Source organism: Erinaceus europaeus, chromosome 4, assembly GCF_950295315.1.
Source record: "Erinaceus europaeus chromosome 4, mEriEur2.1, whole genome shotgun sequence".
In the NCBI taxonomy this organism is placed as follows: domain Eukaryota; kingdom Metazoa; phylum Chordata; class Mammalia; order Eulipotyphla; family Erinaceidae; genus Erinaceus; species Erinaceus europaeus.
This window is the reverse complement of record NC_080165.1, coordinates 138,766,736-138,789,320: the sequence shown is the minus strand read 5'-3', so window position 1 is coordinate 138,789,320 and position 22,585 is coordinate 138,766,736.

Sequence of the window (22,585 nt, the reverse complement as noted above, 5' to 3'; positions counted from 1 at the left end):
TCCAGTGTTTTTTATTTTAATTACTATTAGTGCTAAGAAAAGTTGAAAGTTGAGTTGCCATTGATATCTTTTAAAGATAAATTGTTAACGTGATGTGTTTATATTTGTTTTGAAAGCACCCAATTACATTTTTTTCAAGAATATTTCATATGAAGTAGGTCCATATCCATGGGCATTATGCACACACATGAAATATTTTGCTATGATCTTCTAATATAACCCATCAAGCCAGCATCACTCCTGTTTCAGTGCTGCTTCTTTGTTAATTCCAGGAGAGAGGACATTTAGTCTGACAAGATTTGGCACATGACCTTTTGCTTTCCTCCAGCATTATGATCAGTAGGAGAAATTAAACAATTTTACACAGGAAAAAAAAAAAGTTGAAATATATGCTCTGACATCTACTTCCCTCATTCTGTTGGATTTTTCAAAGACCAGCTTATCTCTTTTGGCTCTTGGAGTTTGAAATGGAAAAATATTGCTTTGATTTATATATGTTGTCATGATTTATGCACTGTTGAAATGAATATCAGATGGCTTTAATGTTTTTGCAAAAGCAATATCCCAACCAGGTAGATTTTATCTTAACATCTGAAAACCAAAATGCCAGAGCTTGGCTATCAAGTAGCATTGTTTAACTGCTTTAGTTACCTTGACTTAAAAAGTTGGCCTTAATAAAAATTCATTGAATTTGAATTGTTAGTTATATTTCAATGCACATTTGCTCAGTGTCTGAACATAGACACAGGAGTTAGGTAAGGCCTTTTAATATAGAATTTAGAAAAAATTACAGCGGAATGTGATTTTAAAGGGAACAGATGGTAGGAAAAATGTATACCTCAAAGAGAGGGCTACAGTTAGAATGCAAACTATGTAATTACATAGATGACAGCAAGAATGTCTCAGGAGAGAAACGCTAATCAGCTGAATACACAATATTAGGTAATGGACGTAGGCCAATTCTTGGTAGATACCTTTAGGAGAAAGTCAAACTAAATTCAATTTGATGAGTCACAATGAAATCAAAAGAAGTGGCTGATAAATCTTGATTTCCAGTATGTTCATGTTTATGTTAGGTAAATGAGCTGACGACAGGAAGTCCAAAGACATCAGATGCTGCACTGTCCCTTAATTCACTGTTGCAACTGCAAATGTTACCCTGCTTCATAATGAATAGCAGATGAAACAGATTCAGCCAACTGATACTGCTTTATTTGATGAATGCCATGTATGATGTGTATATACAGCATGAGTATATGTCTTTTGGGGGGAGTAGCTATAAAATAATAATAAAGTCTTCTGTTTTGTTGTTGTCTCCCTATGTTGCAGATACTCAGGATTCCATTAAATCACTTTAAAAACGGGAAGTTTTCTTGTGTTGTGCTGAATGCAAACCAATGTTGGGGAACACAACAGAGAAGTCTGTCAGTGTTTACACAGCTCCACTAACTCTTCAACTCAAAGATTTTCTCCCTCTTTGAACAACATGTTGGAACATTTTCCCTTAAATGTCACTACTTGCTATAGTTATGAGGTTAGCTGACATGGAAAACATCCTTCTCACCAGGTTACTGGGTTTTGAGATGATGTCATAGCATACCCTGACTCAGTCTTCATGGGAACTTAATACATGTCCCTTCTCCTCTTTCAAAACTAGCTCAGAATGTTTTTCAATGATAATAGAAGTATTGTCTAAAGGTACAATACTTTATACCTATACAATACTTTATACAATACCTGCTGTGCAGATAGAATAAAGAAAGGAAAGGGTACAGGAGAAAGAAGTAACCATGCTGAGTTTTTCCCATCTACAAGTTCACTTGTAGAAAATATAAACTGGTACCAATTAGTGAAGGGCTTTGGGAAGGAAGGAGGAGGACCACTGGTACTAGCATATCATGTGGAGGAATATATATATTTTTTCTCTGCATTCTGTTACAGCCTCTACTATCCACCCAAGTGTGCTTCTGACTTAAACATGAATGTCATAAACTGGGATCATAAATCTGAAAGAATTTCTTATGGAAAAAGTCTGGGATATTAATATTTCTCAGTCATTTATAATGTTGATATTAAACAATTAAGTTATGAAGTATTGATTCTAGAACTCTACTTACATTTTTTCTGATGTATGTCAAACATTTTTATTTTCTTCATTTTATTGAGGAGGTCAATGCTTACAGTATAATTGTTGACATGTAGGTATGATTTCCTGTCTCTTCTTCATGGGGGGCAAGACAAACTTTTTTTTTATTGAGAGAGAGTAAAAGGATAGAAAGAGAAAAACAGAGTAAAAGAAAGATAACAAAAAAATGCAGCAAAACAACTACTATATTTATAATTCCTCTATACTCGCCTGTGGGCAAGTACTTATGTAAGTAGTGTTCCATGAATATCTGTACTGATTTTGCTTCTTCTTCTTCTAGCGTTTGCCCTTCTTCCGTAGCCAGTCAACAGCGTCAGGTTGAGCGTGATGTAAAGTTTCGAGACCTCCTTTGAATCTGGAGAGGTGGCAGTTGTTGACTATGTGGGTCATAGTCTGTCTGGAGCCGCAGGGGCAGTTCGGGTCGTCTCTGGCTCCCCAGCGATGGAACATAGCAGCACACCGGCCATGGCCTGTTCGATAGCGATTGAGGAGGGCCCAATCATAACGTGCTAGGTCAAAGCCGGGTTGACGCTTGCAGGGGTCTGTGATGAGGTGTTTGTTCTTTACCTCAGCTGACTGCCAACTCTATTTCCAAGAGTCTGGAACAGAGAAGTTCAGTGTAGGCGTAGGGGACCAGATTGGATGACGAGACGTCAAGCGTTGGACAGGGTGGGCGAAGATATCCGCGTATATTGGCAAAATGTAACAAAAATGCTCCTAATTGAAACGGTGTAAAATGACCCCATGTGTTAGCCTGAAATAAAATATACTAATCTGAACACAGCAGACTGCAGAAAGATGACATCTTTTGTCCTGATATTTGAGTTTTACTTAAAGCAGGACTGGAGGAATAGCTCACTTGATTAGTGTGTTGTGACCCAAGTTCAAATGTTTGACAAAATCTTACAGGCTATCTATAGCAATATTAATTCAAAGTGATGACTACATGACATGAGTAGATGGATACAAACAAAAACTTTAAAACCAAAGCTTTACTTTATAAAGTAAAAAAAAAAAATGGGTCAGGCAGTGCCACGCCTGGTCAAACGCACATGTACAGGTTCAAGCCCTCTGTCTGGACCTGCAGCAGGGAAGCTTCATGGGCTGCAGGTATTTATCTCTTCCTCTCTATTCCTCTTCCTTCTCATTTTTTTTTCCTAAAAAAAAAAAAAAGAGAGAAGTCAAATCATAACAGGATAAGGATATTTTGACTTCCTTGTTTCAATCTCATCATAACTAACTTCTAATCATAAAGTAAAATTCAGAAATTATGTTAATAATAATAACAAGAGCAATCACTGATATTGTTATCATCTTGACAGGTGTTAACCCAAAAAGGGTGATCATAGAGTAAATTTATTTTCATGAATTCAGAACTTTTAGTTTTTTAATGTTAAGGTGGGGAAGAGGAAAAAGGGAAAGAGAGGTTCTTTGAAAAATTAAACAAGATTGACAAACCCCTAGCCAGACTCACTAAAAAAAAGGGGGGGGGAGAAAAAAGGGAGAACTCAAATAAACAGAATTGTAAACAATAAAGGAGTGATCACAACTGACACCACAGAAATCCAGAAAATCATGTGAAACTTCTATGAAGAATTATACCCCACATAGCTAGAGAATCTGGAAGAATTCCTAGAAACATATGCCCTTCCAAAACTGAACCAACAAAACCTAAATGCACCAATCACAGACAAAGAAACTGAAACAGTTATTAAGAATCTCCCCAATAACAAAAGTCCTGGGCCAGATGGCTTCACAAACAAATTCTCCAAACCCTTCAGGAAACTGCTAATATCTATACTTCTAAAGCTCTTTCACAAGATCAAAGAAGCAGGAACACTCCCTTCCACCTTCTATGAAGCCAACATCACCCTGGTACCAAAAGCAGATAGGGACACAACAAAAAAAAAAAGGAAAACTACAGACCAATATCTCTGATGAACATAGATGTCAAACCATTGATCAAGATGCTGCCCAGCCGGATACAGCAATATATCAAAAAGATTATTCATCATGATCAAGTGGGATTTATCCCAGGAATGCAAGACTGGTTCAACATACACAAGTCAATCAGTGTCATTAACCACATCAGTAAAATCAAAACTAAAAGCCACATGATTATCTCAATAGATGCGGAGAAAGCATTTGACAAAATCCAACATCCATTCATGCTCAAAACACTACAAAAAATGGGAATATATGGGAAATTCCTCAAGATAGTGCAGTCCATATATAGAAAACCTACAGCCAACATCATACTCAATGGGCAGAAACTGAAAGCTTTCCCTCTCAGATCGGGAACTAGACAGTTATCACCATTACTCTTCAACATAGTATTGGAAGTTTTTGCCTATCAATCAGGCAAAAGAAAGAAATCAAAGGAAAACAGATTGGAAGGGAAGAAGTCAAGCTCCCACTATTTGCCTATGGTATGATAGTATACTTAGAAAAACCTAAAGACTCCAGCAGAAAACTACTGGACATTATTAGGCAATATAGCAAGGTGTCAGGCTACAAAATCAATCTTCAAAAATCAGTGGCATTTCTTTATGCAAACACTAAATCTGACAAAGAAGACATCCAGAAATCACTCCCATTCACTGTTGCAACAAAATCAATAAAATACCTATGAATAAAGCTGACCAAAGAAGTGAAAGACTTGTATACTGAAAACTATGAGTCACTATTCAAGGAAATAGAAAATGACACCACGGAATGGAAAGACATCCCATGCTCATGGATTGGAGGAATCAATACCATCAAAATGAATATTCTCCCCAGAGCCATATAAAAATTTAATGCAATACCCATCAAAGTTCCACCAAGCTTCTTTAAGAGAATAGAACAAAAACTACAATCATTTATCTGGAACCAGAAAACACCTATAATTGCCAAAACAATCTTCAGTAGAAGAAACAGAAATGGAGGCATCACACTCCCAGATCTCAAACTACATTATAAGGCCATCATCATCAAAACAGCCTGGTACTGGAAGAAAAATAGGCACACAGACCAGTGGAACAGAATTGAAAACCCAGAACTAAATCCCCACACCTATGAACATCTAATCTTTGGTAAGGGGGCCCAAAGTATTAAATGGATGAAGCAGATCCTTTTCAATAATTGTTGCTGGGAAAACTGGGTTGAAACATGCAGAAAAATGAAACTGAACCACCTTATCTCACCAGAAACAAAAATCAACTCCAAATGGATCAAGGACCTGGATGTTAGACCACAAACTATCAAATACTTAGAGGAAAACATTGTTGGAACACTTTCCCACCTAAACCTCAAGGACATCTTTGACGAAACACACCCAATTTCAAGGAAGACTAAAGCAGAAACAAACCAATGGGTCTACATCAAATTGAAAAGCTTCTTCACAGCCAAAGAAACTATCACACAAACAAAGAAACTCCTCACAGTATGGGAGAACAACAGACAAGAGACTAATCACTAAAATATACAAAGAGCTCAGCAAACTTGGCAACAAAAAAGCAAATGACTCCATCCAAAAATGGGCAGAGGGTATGAACAGAGTATTCACTACAGAAGAGATCCAAAAGGCTAACAAATACATGAAAATTGCTCCAGGCTGCTGATTGTCAGAGAAATGCAAATAAAAACAACATTGAGATACCACCTTACCCCTGTGAGAATGGCACACATCAAAAAGGACAGCAGCAACAAATGCTGGAGAGGCTGTGGACCAGAGGAACCCTTCTGCACTGCTGGTGGAAATGCAAATTGTTCCAGGCTCCTTGGAGAGCAGTCTGGAGAACTCTCACAAGGCTAAATATGGATCTTCCATATGACCCAGTAATCCCTCTAGGGATATACCCCAAGGCTTCATAATACTCAACCAAAAAGAAATGTGTACACCTATATTCACAGCAGCACAATTCATAATAGATAAAACTTGAATGCAACCCAGGTGCTCAACAACAAATAAATGACTGAGAAAGTTGTGCTATATATGCATAATGGAATTATTAAAAACAGCTATTAAAAACAATGAACCCACCTTCTCTGACCTATCTTGGATGGAGCTAGAAGGAATTATGTTGAGTGACCTACGTCAGAAAGATGAAGATAAGTATGGGATGATCCCAGTCATAAACAGAAGTTGAGAAAGAATAATAGAAAGGGAAATTCAAAGCAGGATTTGACTGAATTTGGAGTAGTGCACCAATGTAAAAACCCTGGGTTGAGGGTGAGGGTGGATGTTCAGCTTCACAGGGTGGGGGGGGTTTGAGGTGTGGGAGGGGAGGGTTTGGGGGACTGGACACAGTCTTTTGGTTGTGGGATTGGTGTTTATGTACACTCCTATCAATTTATAGTCATATAAATCACTATTTAATTAATATGATAGGTGAAAATTGATTGAATGTCTCAAACTTTTTAAATCATAGAATGAATTTTTTTAATACATAGGCTGAGTCTTTCATATGTTGACTCTCTTAAAAGCTTAGACCAAGGAGAACAGAAGCAACCGGTGGCACAGCTATATGAAAATAATGTCAAAGGACATAAATTATGGTGATGTTGGGTATTATACAGCAAATCCTAACAGGGATATTTCAAAATTAACCTAATCGTCAAATAATGTGATTATAGTAATAACTATCTACTGTCTTCTTAAACCCTAAGATGGCAGGATCCTCCCACTTCCTCTTTAGAGCCTATACTCCCCCACCCCTGTCCTGGAACCTCTAGGTTGGGGCTCACTTTCCTGCATGCTTCTCTCAATTCATACCAAATGATATTGCATCCACTGATCCCAACCTAATCAACGCAATGTGTACCACCTCAGCATTCTTCACTTCAGACTGTGTCCAGAGACATCAGGCATGGAATATCAACCCTTCACTCTCATTACTCAGTTAGACCTATCCTTTCATAGAATTCTCAAATTCCATTCCAGAAGGTTCACTTCCTAACAAAATCCCAAAACCTAGATATAAACCAGGTCCCATAAGATATGTTCACATGTATCCATAAATTAGGGCAAAATATATACCTGAAAGCAAATGTACACAATAGTCTGCAGTGAGTCAGTAAAAAGTTCATAATGAAATAGTGTCTACTTAGACTTACATACCCTCCTCACCTACTTCCTATTAGACTTCCCTCACTCACTCCCAAGCTATCCTTATTAAAGCAAGGACTGCAGTAGCTGAATCAGGGCAATAGACTGGCATACTTTAATGATGACTCTTTAGTCACTTAGTCACTATTAGGCGACCCCATCATTGGGACCCTATTTGGAGAGTCCTGAGATTCCCAAATAGACATGATGGGCCTAGACCTGGAATAAATCTCTCTCTCCATTGTTACCAGTTATCTCTATCAGGAAAAAGAAAATAGACCCCTTTGTGGGCTCCCCATAGGACCTTGCTCTCAACTTGGATCAACTATGGTAAAGAATGTTCCATTCTCCAAAGGGAGGCTGGACAACATACTCTATGCTACACCTGAGGAAGATGGGTCCTGAAACTGAGGCAGCTCGGAATGTTGCTACTCATGACCACAGAATGTGAGCTCATATTTAGAGGGATGCAGAGGTCATATAGGCTCCTAAGCTGAATATGAATCCCAGATCACATCAAATCACTGGGGTTTATAGTCAACAATATTTATATATCTTTCCCATATTTGGGAGCTACTCTCTTCCCTGATCCAGCTTTCTGGTCCTTCTGCCAGCAATGACCTCACATCCCCAGGCAATAACTAATTATTAATTAGGATCCACCTGAATATCAGATTTCAGGCTCAGGCAAAAACAAATAAACAAAAACCCACTGGCATAGCCCTTTGAATATAACTAAAATAAGCCTACTAGCTATCAACAAAATGGAAGGCCCCCCCAACTCTTCATCTGTACTATTCTAGCCTTTAGGTCCATGATTGTTCAACAATGTATTTGGCTTTGTATGTTAACTCTATTTTCAACCACCATGTTCCAAATGCTAGCATGCTCCCAACCAGACTTCCCTGGACAGACAACCCCACCAATATGTCCTAAAGCTCAGCTTCCCCAGAGCCCTTCCCCACTAGGGAAAGAGAGAGACAGGCTGGGAGTATGGATCAACCTGTCACTGCCCATGATCAGAGGGGCAGCTACAGAAGCCAGACCTTCCACCTTCTGCATCCTACAATGATCTTGGGTCCATACTCCCATAGGGTTAAAGAGTAGGAAAGCTATCAAGGGAGGGGATAAGATACAGAGTTCTGGTGGTGGGAATTGTGTGAAGTTGTACCCCTCTTATCCTATGGTTAAGTCAATGTTTCCTTTTTATAAATAAAAAATTAAATTAAAAAAACCCCAGATCCCCACTTGCAGAGGTAGCTTCACTAGTGGTGAAACAGGTCTGCAGGTGTCTTTGTTTCCCTGTCTCCCAGCTTCCCCACCCCTTTCATTTCTCTTTGTTGTATCAGATAAAATAGAAAGAAAAAATATGGAATAAATAGCCACTGGAAATAGTGGATTCTTAGAGCAGACATCTAGGCCAAGGGACAAAACAGGAGGTAAACATAAAAAAATAAATAAATAAATAAATAAATAAATAAATGTTTTAAGTAGCACTTCTCTTTAATCCTGAGGGAAAGGTTTGCTTGAAATGATTAGAAACCTGAGCACTTGGGCTGCTCTTTTGTGGTCCATTAATTGATTTTAACATATTTTTGCATACATTAGTGAATTCTTTATGCTTCCATTTCTTCATAGATTGAATATTTCTAGTGTTCCTTTCTCTCAACTCCTGCAATTAAGAGGACAAGTATATGTTAAACACTCTTCACTTTTGTGGAAGGGGAACAAATGCCAAATGTCATAATGTTGATCATTAATACTCTTCCATTGTTACTCTCAAAACAAATTAGTCTACTATTTTATATATATATATTCTAATTTCAAAGCAGATTAGAACTCTGACCAACATAGATATTTAGTTAAAATAAAATATGTTCTTTTCCAATATAGGTTATGTTTTGTTTTTCTAATCTAAGTTGTGGTTTTTTTACTCTTTAAAAACAAAACAATGCAAACAAAAATGATTTTGTAATTTCACTCCGGGACTATGCTACCGTTAACATCAGTGGAGCTATCAAAATAGTCTTTGGTATTCTTTTACTTTTTTTAATGACTTTTAGAGATGAAAAATGACTAAAGGGTAGGAATAGTAGAATTTATTCAGGTCTAATAGTTTTCTACCTTATTCAGTCTTATTGAATGCTCCCTGTTTCAGTGAAGACCAGCAAAAGATAATAATCTTCTTCTTCTGGCGTTTGCCCTTCTTCTGTAGCCAGTCAACAGCGTCAGGTTGAGCCTGATGTCTGCTTGTTGCTGGCTTTGAAAGTGACTGGGATCCATGTGGATTCAGTCGGCTAGGAAGGATCATCAGTTTCCCCAATAAATGGGTACTCACGGGATGCACCACGAGAAGGTCGATCCAATGCATCCCAAAGATAATAATAATAATGGCCATCACTGAAACATGTGGTGAGATACTGAGTTCATGACATTTTTTTACAGATGTATCTGTCCATTTGATCACTAAACATTAGAAAATAAATGTGATGTATGTCTAAGTATATAGTCAGATAATAAAACATCTCATCTGTGTAATACAATGATGTAGCCATCTACAAATTACTGACAATAAGGATAGATGAAAGGAGTTAGGTGAAATTACCTTGAAATAATATAGAAAGTTGAGAGCTTTTGTAAAAAAATTAATATTGGTGTTAATGAATTTTAAAGGAATATATATATATATATATATATATATATTTCTAATTCCTGTATTTTTTTTCTCTAGCAAAAACAGGAAGATCTTTTGGTTGATATAGTACTATATATCATCCACATGTGCTGAAAAGAACTATGGTCAAGGAAACTGAGGGTAAGAATCATGAGGGTTTGTGAAATAATGGACCCTGAAAAATAAACTTGATGTATTGCAAGAGTAGAGGTGGTGACTATTTATTTGATAAGCAGTTTAAGAGTTAATATATAGGGATTCTTCATATGATCAGCAAGCAGAACAAGAACAACTGAACAGAAATTTAAAGAGAAGGTGGGGATAGATAGCCTAATGGTTATGCAAAGAAGGGATTTTCATGCCTGAGGCTCCAAACTCCCAGGTTTAATCTCCCCACCACCATATACCAGAGCTGGCCAATGATCTAGTTAACTATATATATATATATATATATATATATATATATATATATGCTTAAATTTAAAAAATCAGGTGCTTAAATTTGCACTTCTGGAAAATAAATTTTTATTTTTATAATATTAACAAAGACCCAGTGGTGAGAGGAGAGTATAAGTCTTGAGTCTGTAATCGGTGTTGTGGGTACAGAATCAACTAGCACATAGAGACTGTAGTTCAGGTGACTGGAGTATCTAGTGACTGGGATGGGGGTGTAGTTCTTGGTGAACAGCAACAGGTGAATTGAGATAACGGTATTACACGAAAGCAAAGGACTCTGGAGACATAGGGTAAGGAGATAGTTGGTGGTAAGGACTTTCAGGTGCTGGTAAAAATGATGACGGAAAATAAATTGAGAGGTGACAGTGTTTTGCATGGTGAGATGAGATATCGTACTTATGTGCCAACAGCTGTACTGCTGATAATTAATCTCACTATATACATATATAAAAAAGATAATGGGGGGCTGGGTGGTGGTACACGGGCTTAAGTGTATATAGTGTGAAGTGCAAGGACCTGCACAAGGATCCTGGTTCAAGCGCCGGGTTCCCCACCTGCGAGGGTGGGGGGGGAGTCACTTCACAAGGAATAAAGCAGATCTGCAAGTGTCTTTCTCTCTCCCTCTGTATCTTCTCCATTCTTCTCAATTTATCTCTGTCCTATCCAATAAAAATGGGGATAAAAAGGCCACCAAGTGCAGGGGGTTTGTAGTGTAGGCACCGAGGAGCCCTGGAGGCAAAAAAAAAAAGATAATGGTATAGTAGATTCATAATGATAGTGATGAAAATTTAACTCCTAATGCCTCACTGGGTAAAATTTGTAGTAGGTAAAACATTGTTTTAAATACTTTATTTTAAATATTTTATTTTATTTTAAATACTTAATTTTATTCTACATAATCCCATGAATTAGATGTGTTTCTCATTATAAAATGAAAACAATAAAACAGCTAGAGATTCAATAATATGGCAATGTGTTCAGAGCTAATAAAGGCAGAGAATTTTTATCTGAACCCTGAGAGTGAGATTTCTGAGCCTGTACGCTTCATAAACCTCAAAGGAGTTAGTAGTTATACTTTTTATTTTATAAGCATGGTAAAGTAATAATGCGCCAGTGGGAAGTGAAGTTTCAACTTCTGACATGTGGATATTAGCAAATATCCAGGCAAAACATAAGAACTTTGCTTAAAAATTGTGTTTTTAGAAGGGGAGCCACACTTTAGGTTAAAGACAAAGATATGCAAGAAACGACTTTGAAAACTAGTATTGTTGGTTCTTGGGCACATGTGAGATGATTATGAAATGTGGGAAAGGGGGCAGAGCAGCTGCAGACTTTATACAATGCAGGGCTATGAATGAAACCTACCTTTTACCTGTCTCTTTTCAGAGGACAGTAAGCACGAGTGCGTTTACATATTGTGCTTTCAATGATGAAAACAATGCCCATGCTTTATTTGGTTTACATGAAAATGCCCACCTTTAAGGCAGGCAAGTTTTAGCTCTGTGGTCACAGGACCTGCAACCTTGGAGTGAGGGGCTGATGAACCTGGATATTTCACATTCAATATATTTGTCATCTGGCTAAGGACTAAGCATTTACCAGAAGGACACAAATATGAAAATAGAATTGATCCTTGAGTTTTCTCTCTTTTCCTGTTCTGTATCTGATTCTTTACCAACTTCTGAAATTTCTCCTCTGTGTTCCCTTATTTCCATCTCCTATGGCATGATTCCAGTCTTGCACACTAATAGTTCTCCAGTCTAGTCATTACGGTATGGTTAAAGTAAGGACCAAATGTTAACATTTCCTCTGTCTAAGACTACAGATACTGAAAAAAATCCATCTATTTTCTTCCTTTTATCTTTATTTCCACCAAATCTCTCTTCAGTCTCCTCCCTCTAGTCACTCTAGTGCAGTTCTTTCACATCCATCACATTTAACGTGTTCCACTTGCGGCTGTCTTTGGCCATTTTGTTCTGCATCTACTTACTTCCTCTTTTCAGTGACATTATCACAGATATGTCAGATGTCAATTCCAGCTTCACTTCTTTCAGAGGCCTCTCTTGACTTTTCAGTCAGATCAAATGCCAAATTGTAAACACTCATACTCCTCTGTGCATCAGCCTCATGATACTTTCCATGGCCCATGTTTGTTTGATATTTATTTTCTCCACAAATGTTGTTAAATCCTCTAGGACAGATCATCCCTTATTGTTGCCCACTGTGTCTTCAGTATGTAGTACTGTGGGTACCAAATAGCATGCTTACAAGATAGATACATATTTCATTCCATTTCATTGGAACCTTGATCTCTGAAGAATACTTAAAGTGTCATTTGAAGAAAAAGTCCCTGCCTATCAGAAGTTTCACTTTTCATTATTTAAAGTGTACATTTATTCACTGTATTCCTAGAAGACATGATGATTTTACCTCACCTACAGTATCTTGCACAGACAAACTTTCTAATCATGCAAACATATGGCAGAAAACAGCTACCCAGTACGGGGCATGATAGAGTCTGATTGAATGTAACAAGTAGTTGATTTAGTTAAATTGGAGATGGGCCAACCATGTGGTAGAGTCCTTGGTCTTTGAGTCAAGAAGTACGTTTCTTGACTCAGTCTGACCCATATGCTAGTACTTAGTTTTTGTGTTATCTTGACCAGATTTTACTTTTCTTTTCTTTTTTTTGCAGTGCTGGGGCCTCACTCATGTGTGATTCCATTGCTCCATAAACATTTTTTTTTATTTCCTTTACTGTTTCACATAGAAAGAGTGAGACAAAGAGTCAGCAAGAGGGGGAGAAATCACATGAAGGAAGTTTCAATTAATGCATTAGAAGCCAGTGCAGAAACATCTGTTTTATTATATTTATTTCATACAGAGATAGAGAAACAGAGCAGGAGACAGAGAGAGGAACCATTGTTCTGTTCCACCATCTGTGGTGTTTTCTCCAATGTTGTGTTTCTCCCATGTGGTGGGATGAGAGCTCAAACTATAGCTTTGCATATTCTAAAATACAACTTAGCCAAAAAAAAGAATATATATATATATATATATATATATATATATATATATATATATATATATGTTGGATAGTATGCCAGCTCCCCCTGGCTTCTGCTTAACCATATGCCTATATAGGGATAGATTTAATCCCATTCAAAGCTTTGGTCTATTTACATAAATCACTTTTACATTTACATAAAGCACCACACTCCCTCCAGGGCATTGGTTCAATCCCCACTGTTTCATGATATGTTTTTGCTCCATCCCCTCTCCTTGTCACACCCTGATCCTCTCCTTGTCACACTCTGATTGTCACCAGTCATTTTTCTCTCCACCCTCTCTATATCACATCCTGTTTCCACCCTACTTGGAGAGTATAAAAACAGCTGCTCTTCTGATTAAAGACACTTGGAAATTGCTTTCCGACTCCGAGAGTTCCAGAGTGCATCTCCTGCGAAGTTAGTGTGGCACGAGTTCCTGATCCCTCTCCCACGCAGCAGCCTAGATCGGCTCCAGTTGAGTTCTCTCCAACCCAGAGAGCACTAGCTTGGGAAGAAGTACCCTCAGGCTATCCCAGCATATATATATATATGGGATAGAAAAGATCCTAGAAGACTAGCAAGTGTGATATCTAAAATGTCAGCAAGTTATTAATAGCTAGCAGAAAAGACCAAACTAAATGCTTCTTTGTAAACTTTATGAGGCTGTCTCAATGAAGACTCTTTATGTACAACAGATTCGAATACTTGTTGGCACGTGCAAACTGAATAACCATCTATGAAGAATATTTAAGGTTTGTAGAAGTAACAACATACTGAACTACAGGTTTTTGGAAAAAGCAGGCATTAGGGCAGCTTCAGATTATAATACTGAAAACACAACAACCGTTATCAACAGTAGGATGCTAGGATGAATTCATTGCAGTTGTGAAACTATTATAAATAAATTATAATTTTTTCTTTGCTTCTGCCAAATACTTTCCAGATGTTAAATTATAGGTAGGAACTGACGATTACCTAAAAGTGGAATACATGCTTGGTGTTCTGGTTGCCTCATATAATGTAAATGGATGGGCATTTTATCCTATTAAGATGATACTTGGTTGAAATTACTGCAAAGCAAATGAGGATGGTAACATACTTAACAATATATATTGATAGTTTATGTGTTTATACACATATATATCTACTGTAGTTTTTTAGGCTCTTCAATTTTACTTTCTATCCATTGATGGCATAGCTCTGAATCTTCTGTAATTACTGTTCCTACAGGTTTGATCAATAACTGTCCACAAGTTAAACTCAGGGACCTCTTCCATTGACTTGGAGGCTTTTAATAACTCCAGTCTGCTCTTTCTTCTTGAAGTAGTTATCCTCACCCCATAGTACAGTATGTCCCCTTGATACTACTTTTTTCTTTTCTGGTTTATCTCTTTCAGATTTTCATTTAATTCTTGAACTAATATAAACTTACTGATTTTATCAAGGTATTTTATCCTTGTTTTTTATTTTCTGATTATCTTTATGCATTAGACAGATTAAATGCATTTGCTCTTTATTTTTGATAGATCATATATATTTTTAGTAAAACTTCAATGCCTATACCACTTTCTTGATCTCTCTTCCCTCAACATCCAGATCCAAATTTACTGCCAACACATGGTAAGTTCATAGTCAAATTAATGTCATCCTTGCAAAATTCTTCTTTTCCCCTAGCTCTCTATTTGTATTATAAGTATGATTTTCTTCACTGGCACAATTATCACTGAATTATCTATTACTTTTCATTCTGTCATACACCCCCAATATCTTTTTTTTTTTTCCTCCAGGGTTATTGCTGAGCTCGGTGCCTGCACCATGAATCCACCGCTCCTGGAGGCCATTTCCCCCCCCTTTTTGTTGCCCTAGTTGTTGCAGCCTCATTGAGGTTATTATTGCCATTGTTGACGTTGCTTTGTTGTTGGATAGGACAGAGAGAAATGGGGAGAGGAGGGGAAGACAGAGAGAGAGGGGAGAGAAAGATAGACACCTGCAGACCTGCTTGACCGCCCGTGAAGCGACATCCCTGCAGGTGGGGAGCCGGGGCTCGAACCGGGATCCTTACGCCGGTCCCTGCGCTTTACGCCACTTGCGCTTAACCCACTGCGCCACCGCCCAACTCCCCCCAATATCTTTTTAGCTGTCAAAATCTACTAATCCAATACTGAATTTCTGGCTTTGTTTGTTTGTTTTTTCTTGATCTCTTTTCTCACTCACACTGCTCAGGTCTTATGCATGTCTTACCTTTTTTAATTGATGAAAATCTTTAAGTCACATAATATTTAGCTGCTTGATGTCTAGTTTAGTGATTAAATTATAGCATAATTATTTAATTTAAATATGTAAAATACAGTCCTATATGAGTGATTTTAAATTAGTATTTATTATGTGTCTATGTTCAGTAAATTTGAGTTAAGTCCAATGTAAAAATTGCATTATAGACTAAAAAAATGAGTTTTGCTTTTTCATAAATTCTGTAAACTAGAATTCAATGAAAAAAAATACAAGCTATGGATAAAAAAGGTGTGTGAAATACCATTTGAGTATGCTTTTAAAATATAATCATCAATTAAAAGCAAAATTATATATTTATTACTTTCAATTTTAAAGATGAGTAAAAGAGGTAGTACCAGTGGAAGAATTAAGATGGTTTACAGTTTAAAATCATGTGCTTAAAAGTGTGCCTGGAGACTTCCGGAGGTGAGGCTACCAGCAGCAGCAGATGTGTTTCTCCTCTCCTCTCTCCTCTCCTCTCCTCTCCTCTCCTCTCCTCTCCTCTCCTCTCCTCTCCTCTCCTCTCCTCTCCTCTCCTCTCCTCTCCTCTCCTCTCCTCTCCTCTCCTCTCCTCTCCTCTCCTCTCCTCTCCTCTCCTCTCCTCTCCTCTCCTCTCCCCTCCCCTCCCCTCCCCTCCCCTCCCCTCCCCTCCCCTCCCCTCCCCTCCCCTCCCCTCCCCTCCCCTCCCCTCCCCTCCCCTCCCCTCCCCTCCCCTCTCCTCTCTTCTCCCCTCCCTCCTCCCCTCCCCTCCCCTCTCCTCTCTTCTCCTCTTCTCTCCTTTCCAGGATCAACTAGGAATACCAAAGGAGACCACCTGGGACTGCAAAAAGGCAGGTCTAGAAAGACTTCAGGAACCCACCAAATCACTGAATTTTTAATAAAATTTAAATATTTATTTTAAAAATCTGGCATTAAACTGCAAAAGAGAAAGCCAGCTAAGTAAAATCATATAAATATATTAAATGTGAAAATTTAGAACAGGTGTTCCATACTTTCATTAAACAACGAAAACCTTAAATGGGCATATTTGTATGAAAATGTAGATTTTAAAGCAAGGAATATTACATGGAATAAAGGAGGTCATCTCATAATGATGAAGGGGTTAATTATTAGAAAATTAGATCAGATTCAAATGATTACATACATAATAACAGAGCTTTAGACTATATGAAGCAAAACCTGGTAGAAGAAAAGGTAAAATAAACACAAGTACAATTACAATCAGATATTTCAATTTCCTTCTCCAAATAATTAATGGGACAAGTCGACATAAAATCAGTAGAGATACAGGAAATTTGAACAGCAATTTAAACAACTCAACAAAATTGCCATTTATAGAACATCCAGCCATAAAACCAAATCTAAGTGAAAATGCAATATTTCTGAAGAGGAGCCACGTTCTAGCTCATAATATATGTCTCAGTAAATTTAAAATAATTCAAGTGTGTTCACTGAATAAAATGCTAATAATCAGTAACAGTAATATCTGGAAAGATTCATAAGTATTTGAAAAATTGAAGAAATACTCCTGAAGAACACGAGTCAACAATGAATTAAAAATTAGGAAATATATCAACTCTAAGGAAATGAAAAGAGTAAATATGTAAAAAATTGTGAAATGTTGTTTAAACAATGCTAAGAAAAATGCAAACACTTTATACTAATTATAACATGTATTCTGTTCAGTTTGAAAGGACTCAAATCAATGAAATTAGCTTCCACTTAATAAAGACTAGAGAGACAAAATAAGATTTAAAAACACAGAAGAAATGAGTATTGATAATTATAGGTGATAATAAAGAGAAGAATATAAGGACAATTAGTAGAGAAAAATCAATAAACCCAAAACATCAGTTCTCAAGATGCTTAAGTGAACTGGTAAGTCTGTGGCTGAACTGATCAGGAAGTGAAAGAAAAGGCAGAAATTATCAGTATGTGGAAGAGGAGGAGGTACGGGTTTTTAAACACTTTGGGTGAATATAATGAAATATAAGATGAAATGATCACAAGTATTAAAGACCAAACAACCAAGTTTACGTAAGAAAATATAAGCTATGTATAATATAAGCTAATATTAAATTAGCTTATATGAAAATATAAACTAATTTAATCTATAATTTAAAGTATTTTAACAGGAGCTGGGTAGGTGTTGAGCTGATAGGACACAGGAACCATATGTGTGAGGTTCTGGGTTCCATTCCTAGCACTGTACGTACTATAGCAATGCTCTGATCTCTTCCTCACAACGTCAAGAAATACAACTTTGGGATACTCTCATAAATATAAATACCAGATTCAGACGTTTTACCACAGACTTCTGCCAAATACTTAAAGGTTAGGTCAGTGGCCTGGGAGGTAGCACACTAGACAAGGGGAAGAGATCAAGACTTGCTAGCATGGGGTTTGGAGTCCATTTTCTAGCCCCACATATACAAGGAAAGTGCTCTGATTATTATTATTGTTGTTGTTGTTGTTATTATTATCTTAAATTTTTATCTATTCCCTTTGTTGCCCTTGTTGTTTATTGCTGTAGTTGTTATTGATGTTGTCATTGTTGGATAGGACAGAGAGAAATGGAGAGAGGAGGGGAAGACAGAGAGGGGGAGAGAAAGATAGACACCTGCAGACCTGTTTCATAGCTTGTGGGCTTGTGAAGAGACTCCCCTGCAGGTGGGGAGCCTAGGGCTCAAACTGAGATCCTCATGCAGCTTGTTGTGCTTTGAGCCACCTGCACTTAACCTGCACTTAACCTGCTGCGCTACCGCCTGACTCCCGTGCTCTGATTCTTATTCTCTTTCTCTCTCTTTCTAATAAAGAAATTAATAATTCTTAAAAAGAAAGAAAAACAGCATCAACTGTACTCTTGACTTCGAAAAAAAAAGGTGAGGAATGATATTTTTCATGATATTTTTCAATAATTGTTTAAGGACCATAACATCCTGATACAACAATTATAAGAAACAAAAGATGTATGCCAAATATCTCTCATGATAGCAGAAGCAGAAATTCTGAAGTAAATTTTACTAAGATAAACTTAATAATGTGTTAAAAAAAAAAAAGAGGAGAAGCAACAACAAAACTAATGTTCACCTACATTCTTTTGGCAACTCCTGGTCTCTAGTTTGAATCCAAAGGTCAGTCTTGCTTTAAATTCTCCTTCTACTCATGGCTGTGGTGGTTGATGTGAGAATGTGGAGGAGGCAGGAAAAATTAGTATAGAGAGAATAAAAAGGTCACTTATTAGTTATAAAACACAAATTAGTGACCTAGGCTAGGCTGTGGTAACTGTAGTTAAGAATAGCGTACTGAATATTTGAAAGTGACTAAGAGATTAGAAATCACTTGTCCTCACCATAAAAATATTTTCTAAGTATGGTAATAGATACTCACTCCACTATTGTGGTTACTTTTGCTATATATACTACTATGAGATATATACAGGGTGAATCTTCAACATACTAAACTCTTAATTACAGCAGATTTGGGGACTCTGAGGAACACCTTAGGGAGTTTGAGGACTTAAATCCCTGTGGTGGAACAGGGAGATGATCTGGTGGAGGGTGAAATGTATTGATGTCTATCTTGGTGAAATGTAGAAGTGAACCAGTACCACTATAATGATTTTCTTAAATCAGTATTTGTTCAATAGAATATGACTGTAGTTGGAAAATATAGGGAAAGAAGGGGGGGCATGTGAGGGCACACCCAGTAGAGAGCATGTATTATCAAAACAAGCTCCCAGTGCTCACCAGTCATGGGGATGATATATATATATATATGGAGAGAGAGAGAGAGAGAGAGACAGAGAGAGAGAAGAAATAATAATAAAAGGCCTCCAGGAGCAGTGGATTTTCCTTCCAGGCCACTGAGCCCCAGAAATAACACTGGTACAGATTAGATATGTTTTATATTATTATATAATAATTATATACATATTATATTATATAGTAATTATATACATATACATAATTAATTTACAAAGAAGAAAACCCATGTTCAAGATTATAGTCTCTTCCCATTTCCTCTCTAATCATTGTTCTTTAGTTATTAATGTATCACTTCCTTTTGTATTCCAATAAAATGAATTCACCTTCTTCACCTCATCTTGGATAGAGCTTGAAGAAATCCTGTTATGTGAGATAAGTCAGAAAGAGAACAATAAATAGGGGATGATCTCACTCATGGACAGAAGCTGAGAAATAAGAACAGAAAGAGGAAACAAAATGTAGGGTTTGGATTGGGTTTGGAGGATTGCAGCAAAGCAAAGGAATCAGGAATGTGGGAAGTTGAGGTCCTGGTGTGAGATGGTGGAAGAGAACCTAGGGTGGGGGTGAGCGATTTTTTTTGCAGAAAATTGAGACATTTCATATATGCTTCAAGAATTATATTTGCTGTAACTCATTAATCCCCTCCATAAAAATTATTTTTAAAGTGTGTATTTTCCCCTTATAGTAGTAAGTTTTAGGTAATCATGACAGTTTTCATTTACTTAAACATTTCTCTACTACTGATGTGTTTGCTGTGAACTTTGGGTTCACCACGTCAGGACCATACACATCATCAGATTATTTTGCTGGTCGATTCATTTTCATTTTTCATTTGACTGTTTAATAGTATCAAGATTCAGTTTTATTTTCAGAATGAACCTACATTAGTAACCCTTGAGCAGTCAACCTCCAATTCCTCATCCTTCTGGAATTCATTCTCTTTTCTACCTGATTGTGTCTCTGGTATAGGAAGAGTTTGTGCCCTTTCAGTCACCTTCACTTAGAACTGAATTTAGAAAGGTACATGCATGGTACACACAGCCTATCAAAACATACATTTATACATGTGTATATTGTATGTATTCATTGACAGATGCACATATACATATATATATACATATATACATACATATATATATAATATACTTTAGCATAATGAAAACAGACTAGGAAAAATGGAAATTTCACTTTGTTTAAGAAATTTTCAGTGGATAAATAAATCTTCCATTTTGCCAGAGTCAAATCTGTCCTCAGAAGATTGTATTATATGATTCTAGGAGAAAAAAAATCTTAGATATGTGATTCTGTTCTAAATATACCACATGCACTTATGCATACACACACACACACATTTGGGATACAAATTCAACCTTAGAAGTTTCCTATTTTAAAAAAAGTAATAATTTCCTTACTGACTACTATTGTTCATCCCCTCCAGGACTGACCTCCCAGGTTGAGAAAACAAAGTCAAGAAAGAAATCCAAATAATCTCCAACAAATTAAATCCTTACCTACTAGAGGAAGCTATTGGAGATCAGGGGAGCAAATTAACATATAACTTGAACTCCAGATGTGCCCTTTCTTGCATTTTTAAACCTCTGCTGGTACAATTGTCTATCTTAACAAAGGCTGTTTATATTAAGGGCTTCTTAAATATTATACCTCATGCAGCATTTCTTAAATTTGAGCTTGTGTTCCTTTAAGTAACTAAGTTCAGTAATATTTAACTCTGATCAGGCTAAACTACAACCGTAGTTCTAACTAATGTTTTAAAAAATATAGACCAAGTAATAATAACCAGAAGTTTCAGCCTGCAGCAATAAAATTTGTAACTTGCCAAAAACATCCTCAGCAATTTCCATGTTGCATTTCTCTCGGTTTATGAAAATAAGTGGCAAAAGTAGCTGAGAGTAAATGAACTGTTCTTTCAATTTAATTCAAGATATTTCAGTACCCTAAATAAAAGACTTTAGAAACTGTTATTTTTTTTTCCCTTCTGATCTTTATAATGCCCCTTGAATTAAAAGTTAAGCTGGAACTTTTAATTGTGGGCAGGCCAAAGCAGTGTATTCATAGACTGGAATGAATGCTAATTTGTCAACCAGGCTAAATTATGCATGTCCTCCTATCTTTCAATTTCCCATGACTGTTCACAGTTGGGGGTTGCTTTTCTATCCCTGGTTTCATTGCTTTCTCTAGAAATCTTTCCAACTGAATCATTGAAAGGCTTCCTGTTAGCAAGAACTCTTCACCCCACCCCCAACCTCAAAGCTTCTGCCTTTTGTAGGAATGTTTGTGAATGTTGTGCATATGCTCAAAGGATACAGAATACAAATATTTACAAAATTAAATGTTTTGAAATGAGTGTAAATTTCATTTCTGAGAAGAACAAACAAACAACACCATAGGATTCTTATCTTTTTCTGGAAAGAATGTGAATATGACTTATTTGAAATGTATCCTAAGTGTATGACAAATTTATGTAGAACTGCATTATGAAAGATATTTTTAATAGTTTACCACATTGATAGGTGGATGGCGATAAACAGAAACAATAAAACAGCAATAAAACAACATTATTTAAAGGAACCCCAGCAGTCTCTGGATTATCAATAGATGAGAGAACGCTAAATGATAAACTCAGCCAGAGTTAATCTGAGCAGTCTTAAAATAGACTGAGTGAGGGAGTCATTCGGTAGCACAGCGGGTTAACTGCATGTGGCGTAAAGTGCAAGGACCTGTGTAAGGATCCCAGTTCGAGCCCCCGGCTCCCTACCTGCAGGGGAACCTCTTCACAGGTGGTGAAGCAGGTCTGCAGGTGTCTGTCTTTCTCTCCCCCTCTCTGTCTTCCCCTCCTCTCTCCATTTCTCTCTGTCCTATACAACAACGATGACAATAATAAAATAAGGGCAACAAAAGGAAATAAATAAAAAAAATAGACTGAATGATACCATGAGATTATATGATAGATACTTTCGTTGTTTCCTTAAAGAAATGTTGATTGATAAGAGTTTTGTTGCCACAGGGGTACAGATTCACATCTTTCCAAGGTAAGTGAGAACATACTTCACCTACCACAAAACTGTCATATCCTTCACTATAGGATACTAGTTCCCAGTCCTGTTTCAGCTA